Source organism: Armigeres subalbatus, chromosome 3 (assembly GCF_024139115.2).
Source record: "Armigeres subalbatus isolate Guangzhou_Male chromosome 3, GZ_Asu_2, whole genome shotgun sequence".
NCBI lineage: Eukaryota > Metazoa > Arthropoda > Insecta > Diptera > Culicidae > Armigeres > Armigeres subalbatus.
The window spans coordinates 41929183-41948798 of record NC_085141.1 but is presented as its reverse complement, the minus strand read 5'-3'; the positions used below and the strand labels follow the sequence as shown (position 1 = coordinate 41948798).

Sequence of the window (19616 nt, the reverse complement as noted above, 5' to 3'; positions counted from 1 at the left end):
CGGGGGAAGTCCAGCTGGACATCTGCCAGCTTCGCAAACCTCGAAGTGAGTCGCATAACGACCGGGACCGTAAGGAGGATGTGATTTAATAAATGCAATAGAAGAAATTATCGAACACCGTCGGTAACTGCCGGTTGTAGTAATTTTCTCCGAAGGGGCCCTCTCATCGCGATTGGGGCTTTGAAGACAGGTTCCATCCGTTCGTCCAATCCCGGTAACGACGCGCAATGATAATTTAATTTACCAGTACTGTACCTACGGAAGAGAGGACCCATCAAGGCCCATGAACTGCTGCGTGTCTACATGTCGTAAATTAGCGTGCGAACTTCGGAGCGATTCCGGTCAATCCGACGTGCCAGTTGGATGCCGTTTCCCGGCCAGCGAGTCAGTTTAATGAAAATTTATCGATACTCGTTTGCCGTGCGTCCTGAATAGGAGAGAAAATTGGGTTCAATGGCTTTCGAGCGTCGAAATCTTTTCATTTATGGGGGCTTTAGGATTTTTGGCGCATCTCAATCATGTACTTCCGCAAGCAAAATATTTCAGGTATTTCGAATATAAAAGCAAGAAAGATTATATCAGCGGAGACAGTTCAAAATAAAACAAATTATTATCGTAATCATAACTTATCATTCTGATCATTGTAGTGTCTATGCATTAATAGTAACAGCTCGTGTTTCAACAAACAAGGGCATTAGCTTTCGTGCATTCGATTTTGTCTTACAACGAAACTGATGCATTTGCATGTCCGCTCAAATACGCTCACATCTATAATTACCATAAATTTTAATGCCGCTCCATTTCCGCTCGCATGGTTCAGGCACTACCTGTTGGACCAAATTTAAAGCCACCATCATCATCGTCTTCATCACCCATTAGGCTCGCCACCGGAGCTCTCAGACCTTTGCGACCCCATGCGTTAATGTGCGAGACTCATTTCCATTTCTACATTTCGGGGTTCCATCCTCGGCCGGTGGTTTCCGGTCGGAACTTGACTGCTTCTTAAGTGGTTCGTCACTCTTCGCCGTAGCGAGGTTTTTAGATGCCTGTAGGGCTTCTGGGATGGGAACATGCGCTTTTACGAGAGTTTAAATGTGAATTAAGTAGCTGTGCAGTGATCGTCGGATAGAAGGTTTTCAAAAGGAAAGTAGAGCAATTTGTGATGTAAAATATTTCAATGGAATTTTTGGTTCGAGTGGTTTGAAAATATAGGAAATTCGTTCAAAAGGCATATTGGAATGGGTGCCCATAGGTTGTAGATCATGGTATAATTAATCTGTCATAAAAAGACAAATTCGATCTACATGGTCTGATATAGCTTTGCGTGCCTTAACCATAGTTTATGATAAACACGTCTGTGGTTAAAATGTTTTTAGTTTAGATTTTAGAAAAGATAAGACAAACACCACAAAATTATGAATGTGATTTTGATTTGATTTTGATTTGATTTTGATTTGATTTTGATTTGATTTTGATTTGATTTTGATTTGATTTTGATTTGATTTTGATTTGATTTTGATTTGATTTTGATTTGATTTTGATTTGATTTTGATTTGATTTTGATTTGATTTTGATTTGATTTTGATTTGATTTTGATTTGATTTTGATTTGATTTTGATTTGATTTTGATTTGATTTTGATTTGATTTTGATTTGATTTTGATTTGATTTTGATTTGATTTTGATTTGATTTTGATTTGATTTTGATTTGATTTTGATTTGATTTTGATTTGATTTTGATTTGATTTTGATTTGATTTTGATTTGATTTTGATTTGATTTTGATTTGATTTTGATTTGATTTTGATTTGATTTTGATTTGATTTTGATTTGATTTTGATTTGATTTTGATTTGATTTTGATTTGATTTTGATTTGATTTTGATTTGATTTTGATTTGATTTTGATTTGATTTTGATTTGATTTTGATTTGATTTTGATTTGATTTTGATTTGATTTTGATTTGATTTTGATTTGATTTTGATTTGATTTTGATTTGATTTTTGATTTGATTTGATTTGATTTGATTTTGATTTGATTTTGATTTGATTTTGATTTGATTTTGATTTGATTTTGATTTGATTTTGATTTGATTTTGATTTGATTTTGATTTGATTTTGATTTGATTTTGATTTGATTTTGATTTGATTTTGATTTGATTTTGATTTGATTTTGATTTGATTTTGATTTGATTTTGATTTGATTTTGATTTGATTTTGATTTGATTTTGATTTGATTTTGGATTTGATTTTGATTTGATTTTGATTTGATTTGATTTGATTTTGATTTGATTTTGATTTGATTTGATTTTGATTTGATTTTGATTTGATTTTGATTTGATTTTGATTTGATTTTGATTTGATTTTGATTTGATTTTGATTTGATTTTGATTTGATTTTGATTTGATTTTGATTTGATTTTGGATTGGATTTGGATTGGATTTGGATTGGATTTGGATTTGATTTTGATTTGATTTTGATTTGATTTTGATTTGATTTTGATTTGATTTTGATTTGATTTTGATTTGATTTTGATTTGATTTTGATTTGATTTTGATTTGATTTTGATTTGATTTTGATTTGATTTTGATTTGATTTTGATTTGATTTTGATTTGATTTTGATTTGATTTTGATTTGATTTTGATTTGATTTTGATTTGATTTTGATTTGATTTTGATTTGGATTTGGATTGGATTTGGATTGGATTTGGATTGGATTTGGATTGGATTTGGATTTGATTTTGATTTGATTTGATTTGATTTTGATTTGATTTTGATTTGATTTTGATTTGATTTTGATTTGATTTTGATTTGATTTTGATTTGATTTTGATTTGATTTTGATTTGATTTTGATTTGATTTTGATTTGATTTTGATTTGATTTTGATTTGATTTTGATTTGATTTTGATTTGATTTTGATTTGATTTTGATTTGATTTTGATTTGATTTTGATTTGATTTTGATTTGATTTTGATTTGATTTTGATTTGATTTTGATTTGATTTTGATTTGATTTTGGTTTGATTTTGATTTGATTTTGATTTGATTTTGATTTGATTTTGATTTGATTTTGATTTGATTTTGATTTGATTTTGATTTGATTTTGATTTGATTTTGATTTGATTTTGATTTGATTTTGATTTGATTTTGATTTGATTTTGATTTGATTTTGATTTGATTTTGATTTGATTTTGATTTGATTTTGATTTGATTTTGATTTGATTTTGATTTGTTTTATTTGATTTGATTTGATTTGATTTGATTTGGATTTGTTTTTGATTTGATTTGTTGATTTGATTTTGATTTTGATTTGATTTTGATTTGATTTTGATTTGATTTTGATTTGATTTTGATTTGATTTTGATTTGATTTTGATTTGATTTTGATTTGATTTTGATTTGATTTTGATTTGATTTTGATTTGATTTTGATTTGATTTTGATTTGATTTTGATTTGATTTTGATTTGATTTTGATTTGATTTTGATTTGATTTTGATTTGATTTTGATTTGATTTTGATTTGATTTTGATTTGATTTTGATTTGATTTTGATTTGATTTTGATTTAGATTGGGAAAACTGTCAAAACGCACGCAAACGTATCAATTGTGTTTGGCCCATTAGGCTTTCAGCGATCGTGTACGTACACACACGTTTCACTCACACTTTTACTCGGTTTGTTTGCAACCACGAGCAGCTGTCACGGCAAAATCAAATGGGATTGTTTGCAACCACGAACCTGCGTTCGTGTTGGTGAGAAATGTCGGCGAGACCCTAATAGAAGGCTTGTCCTAAACAAGGTAAATACAAACAAGTGTAACAGTATGTCAGTTTCATGATTAAGCCAGCTTGCATTTTTGTATGGAAAAGCAACCGAGTTTTTTTACGTTCTGCACTGAAATGAATTTTTCACCCCGCGCTAACCTCGCCCATCTAATGTCGAAGTGAGTGAACCCTGATATAAGAACCCTGGTCCTAAGTGTAGCTTTCATTGCTATATGAATACCAACGAAACTTCGAGGAAATGTTTAAGCTCTTTGGTACCTACACTCAGGAAAATCGACACATACTTTATGGTAAAAATCCATGTATTTTGAAATATGCATATCATGCGTCGGCACATACTTATTTGCATACAAATTCACACATGAATACTATGACCCACATGGTTAGTATGTGTGAACACTCATGCAATACATGTGGGCGCATGGAATATATGTGTCGAAAATATGGAATTCATTTCGCTACCCCCATTGCAAAAATCCATGTGTGAACTCATGAATATAATGCGGAGTTTTTTGTGAGTGTAGGTACCTTGTTTGGAATGCCCATCGATAAACCAAAAAAGTGTCCATTTGCTAGAACTCCACACTAGAACGTTTTTCCTGAGCTTACGATTTGGTACGGATGATTTTGACAAAAAAGTGTCTATTTTATTAGTTTTAAGACTGTAACGAAAATATAAACGCAAACGAAAATACTTGCCTTAACTCTACCATACATGCCCGATAGCTGATGCAAACTCGACAATCCATCTGAGTACTTTTAATTAGCATAGCAAAACAATAAAGAACAAAATATTTCTAATGATCGCATGAACGTTCTGCATGCTAAAAGAAACATTATCAAACGCGTTCTAATTATTTTCCTCCTAACGGCCTTACTGTTACAATTTACAGGTCAAGCAGGGTAAGGAATAAAATAATTAATTTGTTAAACAATTATTTGAAAATCCTCAAAATTATCCGAATTTTTTGTGCCTCCTCAAAATATTATTTTTAGGCAGAAAATCTGAGGCGGAAGAGTCACAATTGTCTTTAAATATTTGTATCGGCCTAATTCACGCGTCCGAACAAAAAAAAAACATCAAAATATTTCTGATGATCTGTGCGATGAAGACACGATCGAAAGCGCATAATTTTCTTTCTCATCATTTAATTTGCTCACCCGAACAAAAGAGAACAAAATAATTCTCAAGACCAAGCGACCATTCTAAATTGTTTCTTCTTATTGATTAATCTTTTCCAAAACAAAGCAGAACGAAAAATGTCTGATGAATGCGGCATCGTTCTGCATGCCAAAGAAAACGCGATCAAACGCGCACTACATTGTATTTGTTTGTTTACTCAAACAAAGCCGAACAAAATATGTCTGATGATTGCGCAATTCTCCTGCATGCTGAAAACACTGACCTAACTCAATCCAAATCCAATCCAAATCAAATTCAAATCCAAATCCAATCCAAATCCAATCCAAATCCAATCCAAATCCAATCCAAATCCAATCCAATCCAAATACAATCCAAATCCAATCCAAATCCAATCCAAATCCAATCAAAATCCAATCAAAATCCAATCCAAATCCAATCCAAATCCAATCCAAATCCAATCCAATTCAAATCCAACCAAACCAATCCAAACCAATCCAATCCAAACCAATCCAAACCAATCCAAACCAATCCAAACCAATCCAAACCAAACCAAACCAATCCCAACCAATCCAAACCAACCAAACCAACCAAACCAACCAAACCAATCCAAACCAATCCAAACCCATCCAAACCAAATCCAACCAAACCAATCCAAACCAACACAAACCAATCCAAACAATCCCAAACCAATCCAATCCAAACACAACCAAACCAATCAAACCAATCCAAACCAACCAATCCAAACCAATCCAAACCAATCCAAACCAATCCAAACCAATCCAAACCAATCCAAACCAATCCAAACCAACCAAACCAATCCAAACCAATCCAAACCAACCAAACCAATCCAAACCAATCCAAACCAATCCAAACCAATCCAAACCAATCCAAACCAATCCAAACCAACCAAACCAATCCAACCAACCAAAACCAACCAAACCAATCCAAACCAATCCAAACCAACACAAACCAATCCAAACCAAACCAATCCAAACCAAACCAAACCAATCCAAACCAATCCAAACCAATCCAAACCAATCCAAACCAATCCAAACCAACCAAACCAATCCAAACCAATCCAAACCAATCCAAACCAATCCAAACCAATCCAAACCAATCCAAACCAATCCAAACCAATCCCAATCCAAACCAAACCAAACCAATCCAAACACAATCCAAACCAATCCAATCCAAACACAATCCAAACCAAACCAAACCAAACCAAAACCAACCAAACCAATCCAAACCAAATCCAAACCAAACCAAACCAACCAAACCAATCCAAACCAAACCAATCCAAACCAAACCGATCCAAACCAAACCAACCAAACCAATCCAAACCAATCCAAACCAATCCAAACCAATCCAAACCAATCCAAATCAAACCAAACCAATCCAAACCAATCCAAACCAATCCAAACCAATCAAAATCCAATCCAAACCAATCCAATCCAAACCAACCAAACCAATCCAAACCAATCCAAACCAATCCAAACCAATCCAAACCAATCCAATCCAATCCAAACCAATCCAAACCAATCCAAACCAATCCAAACCAATCCAAACCAATCCAAACCAATCCAAACCCAAACCAATCCAAACCAAACCGATCCAAATCTAAACCAATCCAAACCAAACCAATCCAAACCAATTAAAACCAATCCAAACCAACCAAACCAATCCAAACCAATCCAAACCCAAACCAATCCAAACCAAACCGATCCAAATCCAAACCAATCCAAACCAATCCAAACCAAACCAATCCAAACCAATTAAAACCAATCCAAACCAATCCAAACCGATCCAAACCAAACCAAATCCAATCCAAACCAATCCAAACCAACCAAACCAATCCAAACCAACCAAACCAATCCAAACCAATCCAAATCAAACCAAACCAATCCAAACCAATCCAAACCAATCCAAACCAATCAAAATCCAATCCAAACCAACCAATCCAAACCAATCCAAACCAATCCAAACCAATCCAAACCAATCCAATCCAAACCAATCCAAACCAATCCAAACCAATCCAAATCAAACCAAACCAATCCAAACCAATCCAAACCAATCCAAACCAATCCAAACCAAACCAAACCAAACCAAACCAATCCAAACCAATCCAAACCAATCCAAATCAATCCAAACCAATCCAAACCAAACCAATCCAAACCAAACCAAACCAATCCAAACCAATCCAAACCAATCCAAACCAATCCAAACCAATCCAAACCAATTCAAACCAACCAAACCAATCCAAATCAAACCAAACCAAACCAATCCAAATCAATCCAAACCAATCTAAACACAATCCAAACCAATCCAATCCAAATACAATCCAAACCAAACCAAATCAAATCAAAACCAACCAAAACCAATCCAAACCAATCCAAATCCAATCCAAATCCAATCCAAATCCAATCCAAATCCAAATCCAATACAAATCCAATCCAATCCAAATCCAAATACAAATCCAATCCAAATCCAAATCCGATCCAAATCCAAATCCAATCCAAATCCAATCCAAATCCAATCCAAATCCAATCCAAATTCAATCCAAATCCAATCCAAATCAAATCCAAATTCAATCCAAATTCAATCCAAATCCAATCCAAATCCAATCCAAATCCAATCCAAATCCAATCAAAATCCAATCCAATCAAAATCCAACCCATATCCAATCCAAATCCAAATCCAATCCAAATCAAATCCAAATCAAATCCAAATCAAATCCAAATCAAATCCAAATCAAATCCAAATCAAATCCAAATCAAATCCAAATCAAATCCAAATCAAATCTAAATCAAATCCAAATCAAATCCAAATCCAATTCAAATCCAATCCAAATCCAATCCAAATCCTATCCAAATCCAATCCAAATCCAATCCAAACCAAATCCAATCCAAATCCAATCCAAATCCAATCCAAATCTAATCCAAATCCAATCCAAATCCAATCCAAATCTAATCCAAATCCTATCCAAATCCAATCCAAATCTAATCCAAATCCAATCCAAATCCAATCCAAATCCAATCCAAATCCATTTCAAATCAAATCCAAATCCAATCCAAATCCAATCAAAATCCAATCCAAATCCAATCCAAATCCAACCCAAATCCAATCCAAATCCAATTAAAATCCGAATCCAATTAAAATTCGAATCCAATCCAAATCCAATTAAAATCCGAATCCAATTAAAATTCGAATCCAAACCAAATCCAAACAAAATCCAAATCCAATCCAAATCCAATCCAAATTCAATCCAAATCCAATCCAAATCCAATACAAATCCAATCCAAATCCAATCCAAATCCAATCCAAATCCAATCCAAATCCAATCCAAATCCAATCCAAACCAATCCAAACCAATCCAAATTCAATCCAAACCAATCCAAACCAATCCAAACCAATCCAAACCAATCCAAACCAATCCAAACCAATCCAAACCAATCCAACCAATCCAAACCAATCCAAACCAACCAAACCAATCCAAACCAATCCAAACCAATCCAAACCAATCCAAACCAATCCAAACCAATCCAAATCAAACCAAACCAATCCAAACCAATCAAAACCAATCCAAACCAATCCAAACCAATCAAACCAATCCAAATCCAATCCAAATCCAATCCAAATCCAATCCAAATTCAATCCAAATCCAATCCAAATCCAATCCAAATCCAATTCAAATCCAATCCTAATCCAATCCAAATCCAATCCAAATCCAATCCAAATCCAATCCAAATCCAATCCAAATCCAATCCAAAACCAATCCAAATCAAATACAAATCCAATCCAATCCAAATCCGATCCAAATCTAATCTAATCAAAATCCAAATCCAATCCAAATCTAATCCAAATCCAATCCAAATCCAAACCAAATTCAATCCAAATCCAATCCAAATCCAATCCAAATCCATTCCAAATCCAATCCAAATCCATTCCAAACCCAATCCAAAACCAATCCAAATCCAATCCAAATCAAATACAAATCCAATCCAAATCCAAATCCAATCCAAATCCAATACAAATCCAATCAAAATCCAATCCAAATCCAATCCAAATCCAATCCAAATCCAATCCAAATCCAATCCAAATCCAATCCAAATCCACTCCAAATCCAATCCAAATCCAATCCAAATCCAATCCAAATCCAAATCCAATCCAAATCCAATCCAAATCCATTCCAAATCCAACCCAAATCCAATCCAAATCCAATCCAGATCCAATCCAGATCCAATCCAAATCCAATCCAAGTCCAATCCAAATCCAAATCCAATTCAAATCCAAATTCAATCCAAATCCAAACCAAATCCAAACCAAATCTAATCCAAATCCATTCCAAATCAAATCCAAATCCAATCCAAATACAATTCAAATCCAATCCAAAACCAATCCAAATCCAATCCAAAACGAATCCAAAACCAATCCAAATCCAAATCCAATCCAAATCCAATCCAAATCCAATCCAAATCCAATCCAAATCCAATCCAAATCCAATCCAAATCAAAATCCAATCCAAATCCAATCCAAATCCAATCCCATGGGAAAACTGTCAAAACGCACGCAAACGTATCAATTGTGTTTGGCCCATAATAGTCCAAAAACTAAATTCTTTCGCGTTTTAAAGGGCCTACCACTCAAAACGGAAGCGAAGGTCAACTGTCATTTTTATTTTTTGACGCATGCTGTCGCATGTCGATTTAAATTTGGATTCCGGGAGGCTTGTCTCCAATAATCTTCTTCATTTTCTGCTGATCGTATGGACGCCGCCAACGCCGTTATCCATCAGCAAATTTGAGTATCGGAATGAGTACTTTCTGAATGGAAGAGTGATTCAAGCCTAATTTGTTGTTCAATTCTGAAGTTCAGATCAAACGAGAAGTGGCAACAACGAATTGTGTTGGTTTCACATGTTTATGCTCTTGCTGAAGCGAACAGGTTAGTTTTTTAATTGAAAAGCGCTGAATACCAAAAAAAAAAAACTGATGAGAAATGATTGCTTCAAGGGACCAAATACAACATCTCATCCAAAGTTTGCTACCTAATAGCTTCAAATATTGAGTCAAACAGACGGCCTATAGTTTTATACATAATTGATTTTATACTTTTATAAATATTATTTAAAAAATCGTTTCTGGGTAAATGCCGATCGTCCGACAGCTAATAACGTGTACCTTTTATCTACAAGGGAAATTTGTGTTATATAAGGAGTGGAGTGTGACTACAAACTCATGTTCCGCTTCAGTATTGTCTTTTCAAAGGGCACAAAGGGTAAAGGTAAACTACATTTCCTTCCAGTCATACGCAGAGCCTATTTCAAACGCAGCTCTTCACTTGCCACATTGAACAAACCACAACCCTCGGTTTGTTGAGCACATAATTGCATACCTTCCAACCTTTGTACCTGACGAGAACTGCGTCCATCTGGCCAGCAGCTGGGTTAGGTCCACTCGAAAGCACGCGCTCATTCAGTGGGCCATTTGAATCCGGACCCGTCACGCACCTACCTGCAAGACAAACCAGAGAAAGAGAAAAATCAAAGTTCAATAAAGCGCACAAAACAAGTGTTATTTCGGCTGGTGCTGCTGCTGTCGATCCTGAGGCAAATTATTGCATGTAGCCAGCCGACCATTACCACTGGCCATCTCTCGTCCTCACCGCGACCATCACGGTGTAGACTTTTGATCCCCGCGTTCGAAACTAGTCCAAAGTGAAAAGATCAATAAACAGCAATGGTGCCCACCACACGGAGGTACGACGACGACGGTGGCAGTTAGTAGTGGCGGCGCGGTCCTGCCGGTAAATGGTTCACGACAATCAGCTGAAACGGGCGGACGAGATGGCCGTAGGAACGTAGACGTTGCTCCTCCTTTTTCGTTCGCTTCGCGGGTGACCTTTAACTTGGCTCTCGGCCGCCATTGCCGCCATTGAATGCAGTTTTTCAATTGCACGGTCTGCAAAGGTCGGCTGACCTTATTGACGCTGATTATAATATCACTGACCATCATGTTGGAAAATGGACCATTCAAGTGCGAAACACTGTCGCACCGTGAGTCATAAATGACGCCAAGTCAATCGAGATCATTAAGATGGTGAGAATGTGAGAAAACTATATGAAAATAAAAAATTTTGCAGCCATGTAAGGCACCATGTAGATTATTTATGGACTCACGCTATAATTAATTGTTTTAGGATGTGGATATGATTTAAAACTAGATCATAATCAAACATTTCTAATAGTAAATAATATTGTCCGTCGGATTCAAACGAAGGCTTCAAATTTAATGAACAACGTTCTTCAGCGAAATGACCGGCATTATCCGAATTCCCGAACAGACATATTTTATTGCGTGCGAACCGTTCAAATTATCGTAGTTGAGCCGCAATCACCCTACGTCAAAGCCGAGAAGCCGGCTTTCTCCTGTGTTGATTCTACTAATGATAATCGTCATCGCGGATAGCAACGGGAGCTTCTGTTTCAATTTCGCGCAGTAGTTCGGACGCGGCCGCCAAATGTTGGGAATGTTCCCACACCATGAAACCCGAAGACGAATGGCCGTGCGCGCGCTTAAAAATTATTATTATACGGCCCCGAAATTGTGCGTCGAGCTGCGTGAACCTACCGCGGACACGGGAGAGCTGACAACAAGTGGGCCTACAAGAAGGGTGTGATTGTGTGCTTGCGAGCTACAATATTCAGCAATTATTCAAGCGTCAGTTGGTCTATTAGTCAACCTAGACAAGACAGACAGACGGAACGAAAAATGGGCGGAATTTGGTTTTCTGGTCCAAAGGCCGGCCCGCCGTTGTCAGTTATAAAGAGGCAATAAATGCCAACATAAAAGTCAGAGATTTGGCATACCGAGCGGGGCTGGTGTTTAGCAGTTGCTGAGATTCGTTATGATTCATGTTACGGGAGAGCACGGTAATGTGGCATTTGAATTGCAAAGCATAATTTGTGGTCCATTTGGGAGATCTATTGACATTACGGGTTCTGTAGTTATTTAGCTAATATTGTGTCAATCAATTTACTTAACTACATCTTTTCCCGGGGGCTAAATTGAAAGTTCACGTAATGAGGCAATATGAATATTCATTTTCTTTGACTATTGAACGAAACCTTTCATTCCCAAATTAGAAGTCAACACAGAGAGGGGATACTGGATAAAAAGGATATCTACGACAATAGAATAATACAGAATGTGTCTTTTTTTTGAATGACAGGACTAGCTGGGAATATGGTCAAGGGAGTTATGGGGCTTGCATAGGATGTGGAGGGGTTTGACTATAGGTCCTGTTAAGTTTCTTTAAAATGCTGCGTGTATCCGCAACCAGACCGCACAAAAGCGAACATGTGCTCAAAGCGCACTAGCTCAACCCACCGAGTGCGATCATCGTCCGAGTGTCAGCGAGGGACTCTAAGCGAAAATGTGCACCATGGTACCTGATACTTGGATGGTTACAGCCTCGATCCACCTATGCCTGGCGTATTGTAAAGCTTCCCAGAAAGTTTAAGGTCCCAAGTCCGATTCTACCGCGTTCAGTCAGCGTGCTCGTGGTCTTCCACGAAGTCGCCGGCCACTATCCGCTTCTCTGTCGAATATTGTTTTCGCCTTCCTTTCTCACGACATTTACACAAAGTTACCAGCCCACTAGTGCCTACGATATTTTATTCGTATTTTATTTCATATTATAATATTTTCTTCCTCTTTTCACTTGATGCAGCTCGTGATACATGCGTCAGCGCCACACACCATTTTCTATTTTCGCTCCAAATATTATACGCAGCACTTTTAGCTCGTAAACCCCGAGAATTATTCAGTCCACCTCTTTTAACGTCCACGCTTCATGTATGTAAATGTCCAGTCCACTGTTAGAATCAGAGCCCAAGAGCATATGCGACCGTGTGATGATTGTACCGTTCCTGCCGTGCCGTGCATCACTGCATCATTCACCTAAAGTCACAAATGAGATTGACACTGAAACTGGCACTGAATACTTGATTTCATTAAGTGTCACACGTAGCAATCTAATCAGTTTCGCTGGAAAACCATGTTCAGACATTATCTGTCACAGTTCATTATTATATTTTTCAGTGCATCGTACGCTGCTTTGCAATCAATGTACAGATGGTGAAATTTTTTATGAGGACTGCGTCTGTGTTTCCTGTATCGGGGCACACTTTGTGATTGCGAAAGTCGGAGACCTTCACGAAAATATGATAGACTTTGAACTTAAATGTCTGAGCCGTTTCTCGATGGATTTTCATTTTTTAGTCCTCTCGATCAAGGAAGATTCAACGCTTCTTTGTATTGTTTTAAAAATCTTGATTTTCAACTATTTATTGTTGATAATTAACTGACCCGTCGATCTTCGTCTCGCCCTTCAAACATCATCAAACTATGAAGTCAGAAGGGGAAAATTGTAGAGCAGACGTCAAAATTTATGTTTTTTCCACATGCGAATTCGGTTTCATTTGTTTGATTAGTTCTTGAGTTATGCGGAAATCTGTGTCTCATTTGTATTTGAGACCCCCCCCTTCCAGAGCGGGAGGGGTCTTGAATCACCTCAAAAACATATCTTGCCCTTAAAAATCTACACATGCAAAATTTGGTTCCTTTGTTTGATTTTTTTCGAGTTATGCAGAAATTTGTGTTATATTTGTATGGGAGCCTTTTAGAGCGGGGAGGGGTCTCGAACCATTGTAGAAACGCACCTTGTCATCAAAACCATCTGCATGCCATATTTGGTTCCATTTGTGTGATTAGTTCTAGCGTTTAGAACTATCTTAACGTTCCTAACGTGTTCGGGTCAATATGACCCGAATCGCACTTTCAAATTGTTATAACTTTTTAACGCAATAATGTGAAGGTCTGAAACTTCTTGAATTTTCCTATTTCGTGGAAAACTATGTTCCGGAACGTTGACCTACTTTGTACGACGTTCCTGAAGGGCTCCAAAAAAAACTTACACTTACGGCATTCGGGTTATATTGCCCCGGTTTTGACTTAGCAATATCGCAGGCATTTCTCAGCCAAAATCACATGCTTATATACCAAAGTTCATAAATTTTCCGAAACTGACCTCAGATTGTTGATCTAACAAGATAACTGGGCTTGATATCAAGCCAATAACAACCCATACGGGTCCTTAGAGGCCATGTGTATCACTTACGTATTAGATATGTCCAAACCGGAAGTTCTAAGTTCCCCAAACCATTCGAGAGTTCAGACCAATTGTTCTACCAAGACAACTGGGCTCGATACAAAGTTAATAGTGACCCATGATGTTCATACAGACCCTCAGAGACCATGAGAATAATTCACGATCTATGTGTGTCCACACCAGATGTTACAAGTTCTCCAAATCATTCTGGAATTCAGATGAATTGATCTACCAAGATTACTGGACTTGATATCAAGCCAATAATAACCCATACAGGTCCTTAGAGGCCATGAGCATGATTTACGATCTATGTGTGTCCACACCAGATGTTAGAAGTTCACCAAATCATTCAGAAATCAGGCAAATTAATCTACCAAGACATCTGGGGCCAGTACAAAATCAATAGCAAGCCATATTCTCCACCAGGTCAGAATTTACGATTTAGATATGTCCTAGCCGGATGATCGAAGTTCTCCAAATCACTGTGAAGCTCAGACCGATTGAAGTATCAAGTCAACTGGGCACGTTACAAAACAAATAGCAACTCATGGTGTACATATAGGTCCATGGAAGCCATGTGCATGATTTGCGATTTTGTTATGTCCAAATTGAATGTTAGAAGTTCTGCAAATCATTGTGGAGTTTATGCCTTTCAAGTCAACTGGGCTCGATTTAAAACCACTAGCAAACCATGCTATCCCCATAGGCCCTTAGAGGCCATGTTTCATTTCATTTATTTAGTTAACATCTAAACAGATAACACTGAATCAACAATTTGACGCCACAATGCACGGTTCGAGGCCGCATCTCTCCATCCTCGGATACGCCCCACGCTCGCCAAGTCGTTTTGCACCTGGTCTGCCCATCTCGCTCGCTGCGCTCCACGCCGTCTCGTACCTGCCGGATCGGAAGCGAACACCATCTTTGCAGGGTTGCTGTCCGGCATTCTTGCAACATGTCCTGCCCATCGTACCCTTCCGGCTTTAGCTACCTTCTGGATACTGGGTTCGTCGTAGAGTTGGGCGAGCTCATGGTTCATTCTTCGCCGCCACACACCGTCTTCTTGCACACCGCCAAAGATGGTTCTCAGCACCCGTCTCTCGAATACTCCGAGTGCTTGCAAGTCCTCCTCGAGCATTGTCCATGTTTCATGTCCGTAGAGGACAACCGGTCTTATAAACGTCTTGTACATGACACATTTGGTGCGGTGGCGAATCTTTTTCGACCGCAGTTTCTTCTGGAGCCTGTAGTAGGCCCGACTTCCACAGATGATGCGCCTTCGTATTTCACGACTAACGTTGTTGTCAGCCGTTAGCAAGGATCCGAGGTAGACGAATTCCTCGACCACCTTGAAGGTATCCCCGTCTATCGTAACACTGCTCCCCAGGCGGGCCCTGTCGCGCTCGGTTCCGCCCACAAGCATGTACTTTGTCTTTGACGCATTCACCACCAGTCCAACTTTTGTTGCTTCACGTTTCAGGCGGGTGTACAGTTACTGCCACCTTTGCAAATGTTCGGCCGACAATGTCCATGTCATCCGCGAAGCAAATAAATTGACTTGATCTGTTGAAAATCGTACCCCGGCTGTTACACCCGGCTCTCCGCATGACACCATCTAGCGCAATGTTGAACAGCAGACACGAAAGTCCATCACCTTGTCTTAGTGCCCGGCGCGATTCGAACGAACTGGAGTGTTCGCCCGAAATCTTCACACAGTTTTGCACACCATCCACCGTTGCTTTGATCAGTCTGGTAAGCTTCCCAGGGAAGCTGTTCTCGTCCATAATTTTCCATAGCTCTACGCGGTCTATACTGTCGTATGCCGCCTTAAAATCAACGAACAGATGGTGCGTTGGGACCTGGTATTCACGGCATTTTTGAAGGATTTGCCGTACAGTAAAGATCTAGTCCGTTGTCGAGCGGCCGTCAACGAAGCCGGCTTGATAACTTCCCACGAACTCGTTCATTAATGGTGACAGACGACGGAAGATGATCTGGGATATCACATTGTAGGCGGCATTAAGGATGGTGATCGCTCGAAAGTTCTCACACTCCAGTTTGTCGCCTTTCTTGTAGATGGGGCATATAACCCCTTCCTTGCACTCCTCCGGTAGCTGTTCGGTTTCCCAGAGTCTGACTATCAGTTTGTGCAGGCAAGTGGCCAGCTTTTCCGGGGCCATCTTGATAAGCTCAGCTCCGATACCATCCTTACCAGCTGTTTTATTGGTCTTTAGCTGTTGAATGGCATCCTTAACTTCCCTCAAGGTGGGGGCTGGTTGGCTTCCATCGTCCGCTGAACTGACGTAGTCATCTCCTCCGCTGCCTTGACTTTCACTGCCTGTACTCTCAGCGCCATTCAGATGTTCCTCGTAGTGCTGCTTCCACCTTTCGATCACCACACGTTCGTCCGTCAAGATGCTCCCATCCTTATCCCGGCACATTTTGGCTCGCGGCACGAAGCCTTTGCGGGATGCGTTGAGCTTCTGATAGAACTTGCGTGTATCTTGAGAACGGCACAACTGTTCCATCTCCTCGCACTCCGCTTCTTCCAGGCGGCGTTTCTTCTCCTGGAAAAGGCGGGTCTACTGTCTCCGCTTCCGTCTATAACGTTCCACGTTCTGCCGGGTACCTTGCTGCAGTGCGACCGCCCGCGCTGCGTCCTTCTCCTCCAGAATCTGTCTGCACTCTTCGTCGAACCAATCGTTCCGTCGACTTCGACCCATATACCCGACGTTGTTCTCCGCTGCGTCGTTAATGGCTGCTTTGACTGTATTCCAGCAGTCCTCAAGAGGGGCCCCATCTAGACCTGTGCGCCGAAGTATTTTTGAACGGCGGCGGCGTTAGGCCATTTTTACACCGGCGGCGGCGGCGGCGTCACGCCGTAAGCAATGTTCGGCGGCGGCGGCGTGGATCGGCGTGAATAATTTTATGCTGAGAAAAAAAAAATCACGCATCAAGGCCAATCATGCTTTTATTGAATTTTAGGGTTTTTGTACAATTGCTAGCTACAGACAGATTGATAGGGTGAACATGCTAATAGCTATAGCTTGTATCTCCACAGCAAAAGTTTACATTACATCTTTCACTAGGATATTGCCGCATCACAGCACATAAGTTCACTGGAAAGTACTTCAGATATAAATCCAGAAATTCGTTTGGAAATTCCTCAATAAATTCGAAAAGGGAATTCGGAAAACTAATTTAGAATTCATTCCTAATAATTTAGAATTTCCCTATGAATTCTTTCAGAACTTTCTCCAAGAATTCCCTTGAAAATTTATTTGGGTATTGCTTCGGAAATTATTTCCAAAAGTTCCTTCAGGAATTTCCTTGGAAATTACTTAAGAGATTGCTTCGGAAATTCCTTTACGGAGTCTTTTAAGAATTTCTTCGGAAATTAATTCGAAAACTTTTTTAGCAATTCCTTTGGAAATTCCTTTAAGAATTCTTTAGAAAAAACCCATGGGAAATCCGTAACGAATTTCCATCGGAATACCTACGGACACTGTTTTAGGAATACATTCGGAAATCTCTTTAGGAGAAATCCTTCGGAATTTGATTTAGTTTTTTTAATTCCTTCAAGAATTTTTTTTAGGAATTTCTAATAGAAACTCTTCCAGTAATTCCTTAAAGAATTTCTTCGGAAACTCTAAAAAGATATTTTTGGTATTCTTTCGAAACTTTCATCTGGAATTTATTTAGAACTTTCTCAAGGAATTCTTTCTGAATTTCCTATGGGACTTCCTTCGGACATTCCTCCGTAAATTCTTTTAGCAACTCTTCCAGAAATCCATATAGAACTTTGAAAATTTCTTTTAAAATTAAGAATTATTTCGGAAATATCTTTAGAAATTCTTTTGGGAAATCTTCGGAAATTTCGTTTGTAAATTCCTTTAATTTTTTGAACCGTTGTTTAAGTGTTTTTTTAAATTGTAAATAAGTTTAACACTCAAATACCTTTGGAAATTTCTTCAAAAATTCCTCCAAATTAGAATTCTTTCTGGAATTATTCCTGTATGAATTTTGTGTGGTTTATTGAAGGAATTTCCTAAGGACCTCCTCGAGGAATTTCTGAAAAAAATTACCTCCTGGAGGAATTTCCGACTCAATTCTTGAAGAAATAACCGAAAGAGTACCTGAACAGATTTTCCAACAGAATTTTTAAATGAATTTCAAAGAGATGAACCAGTCGAGGGCTGAAAACCTCTATAATAAATTTTGGTTGACTATTATCGGCTCTTTCAGTCTTATAAAGCAGCTAAAACGTTGTTGCGTCTATCTTCCGACATTTTGGTGTATGTTTCACTTTATTCAGCAATTGCTATGTTTTGTTGTGTATGTGTGTGTTCTGTATGACAATAGAGCTAATAAACTATAGAGGTAAACTGTCGCTGTCGGTGTCACTGGCGAAACATCTTTTGCTGGCGGGGATAGGGTGCTAAATGTCAACAAAGGAAAAATCAGTACGTTTTGACAGATATGTACCCAACATGTTTGGGAACGAGAAAGGGAACCTCAGCGACAACCGTCCTCTATAGTTTACTACCCCTATTTGTATGACATAACGTTGTCAATTATCAATGGCGTTCCACTAGGATTCACACGTCTCATTTTATTTGCACTTTACTGTGGCTTCTGAAATGTTTATTGATGTTGGTCAAGCTACCTACACTTTCGATAAAAGCTTCTACGAATTTATCGCCTGCGCACTAGTGATGTCGTATCTATCTGTTTAATTGACAACGTTATGTCATACTGGACACACACATATACAACAAAAAGTTGCCTCTAAATCCCTGAAGAAGGTGAAATTTGTACCGAAACGTCGGAATATAGACGCAACAACGTTTTAACTGCTTTATAAGACTGAAGGAGCCGATAATAGTCAAACAAAATTGAGCAGTCGAAAGTATCACATCAACTCAATAATAAAGAATAAAAAAATTAAATGAATTTTTGAAGGAATATCTGAGAGAGTTTTGAAAGTAATTTACGAAGAAATGTTCAATGGATTTTCCGAACAAATAGCTATTGGTATTTACACAGAAATTCCTATATTTCTCCAGCAATTTCTTCGAAAGTCCGGACAGTAGTAAAACAAACTCAGTTTTGGTTCTAGAATCAAGACTACATGCCAAGAAAAACTCCTCAAGAATTCTTTGGGAATTTACTGCACGAGTGCCTTCAAAAATTTCTACAGATTTTTTTTTTCATAAATACCTTAAATAATTCCCTAGGAAAAATATTCAGGAATTAATTCGGTAAGTCATCAAGAAATTCATTCTAAGATACCTTAAAAAGTCCGTCACGATTTCGATCGAGAATTTCTTCAGGAAGTCCTTTAAAAAATCTCCACAAATGAAATCAGGCTTTTTTTAAATTCCCTCAGGAATTGCTTCGGAACTTGAGGACCTGAAGAATTTTTAAGGAATTCTTCTGGAAACTCCTTCAAAAATTCTTAAGTATAAGATTCATTCTGACCATTCCATCAGAAATTGCCAGAAATTCTTTTTTATAATACTTT

General features: G+C 38.1%; 1 protein-coding gene across 3 annotated transcripts in view; it reads right to left on the bottom strand.

The window, feature by feature from the left end:
* Positions 1-19616, bottom strand: part of LOC134227546 (zinc finger protein sens-like) — a 555365-nt gene that overhangs the window by 171612 nt on the left and 364137 nt on the right. Inside the window, exon 3 of one of the 3 annotated variants that reach the window (XM_062709113.1) lies at positions 10316-10434. The exons of the other annotated variants lie outside the window; for them this stretch is intronic. The gene's annotated coding sequence lies outside the window, so the exon portion shown is untranslated. The remainder of the gene's footprint in view (positions 1-10315; positions 10435-19616) is intronic. 3 annotated transcript variants of the gene reach the window in all.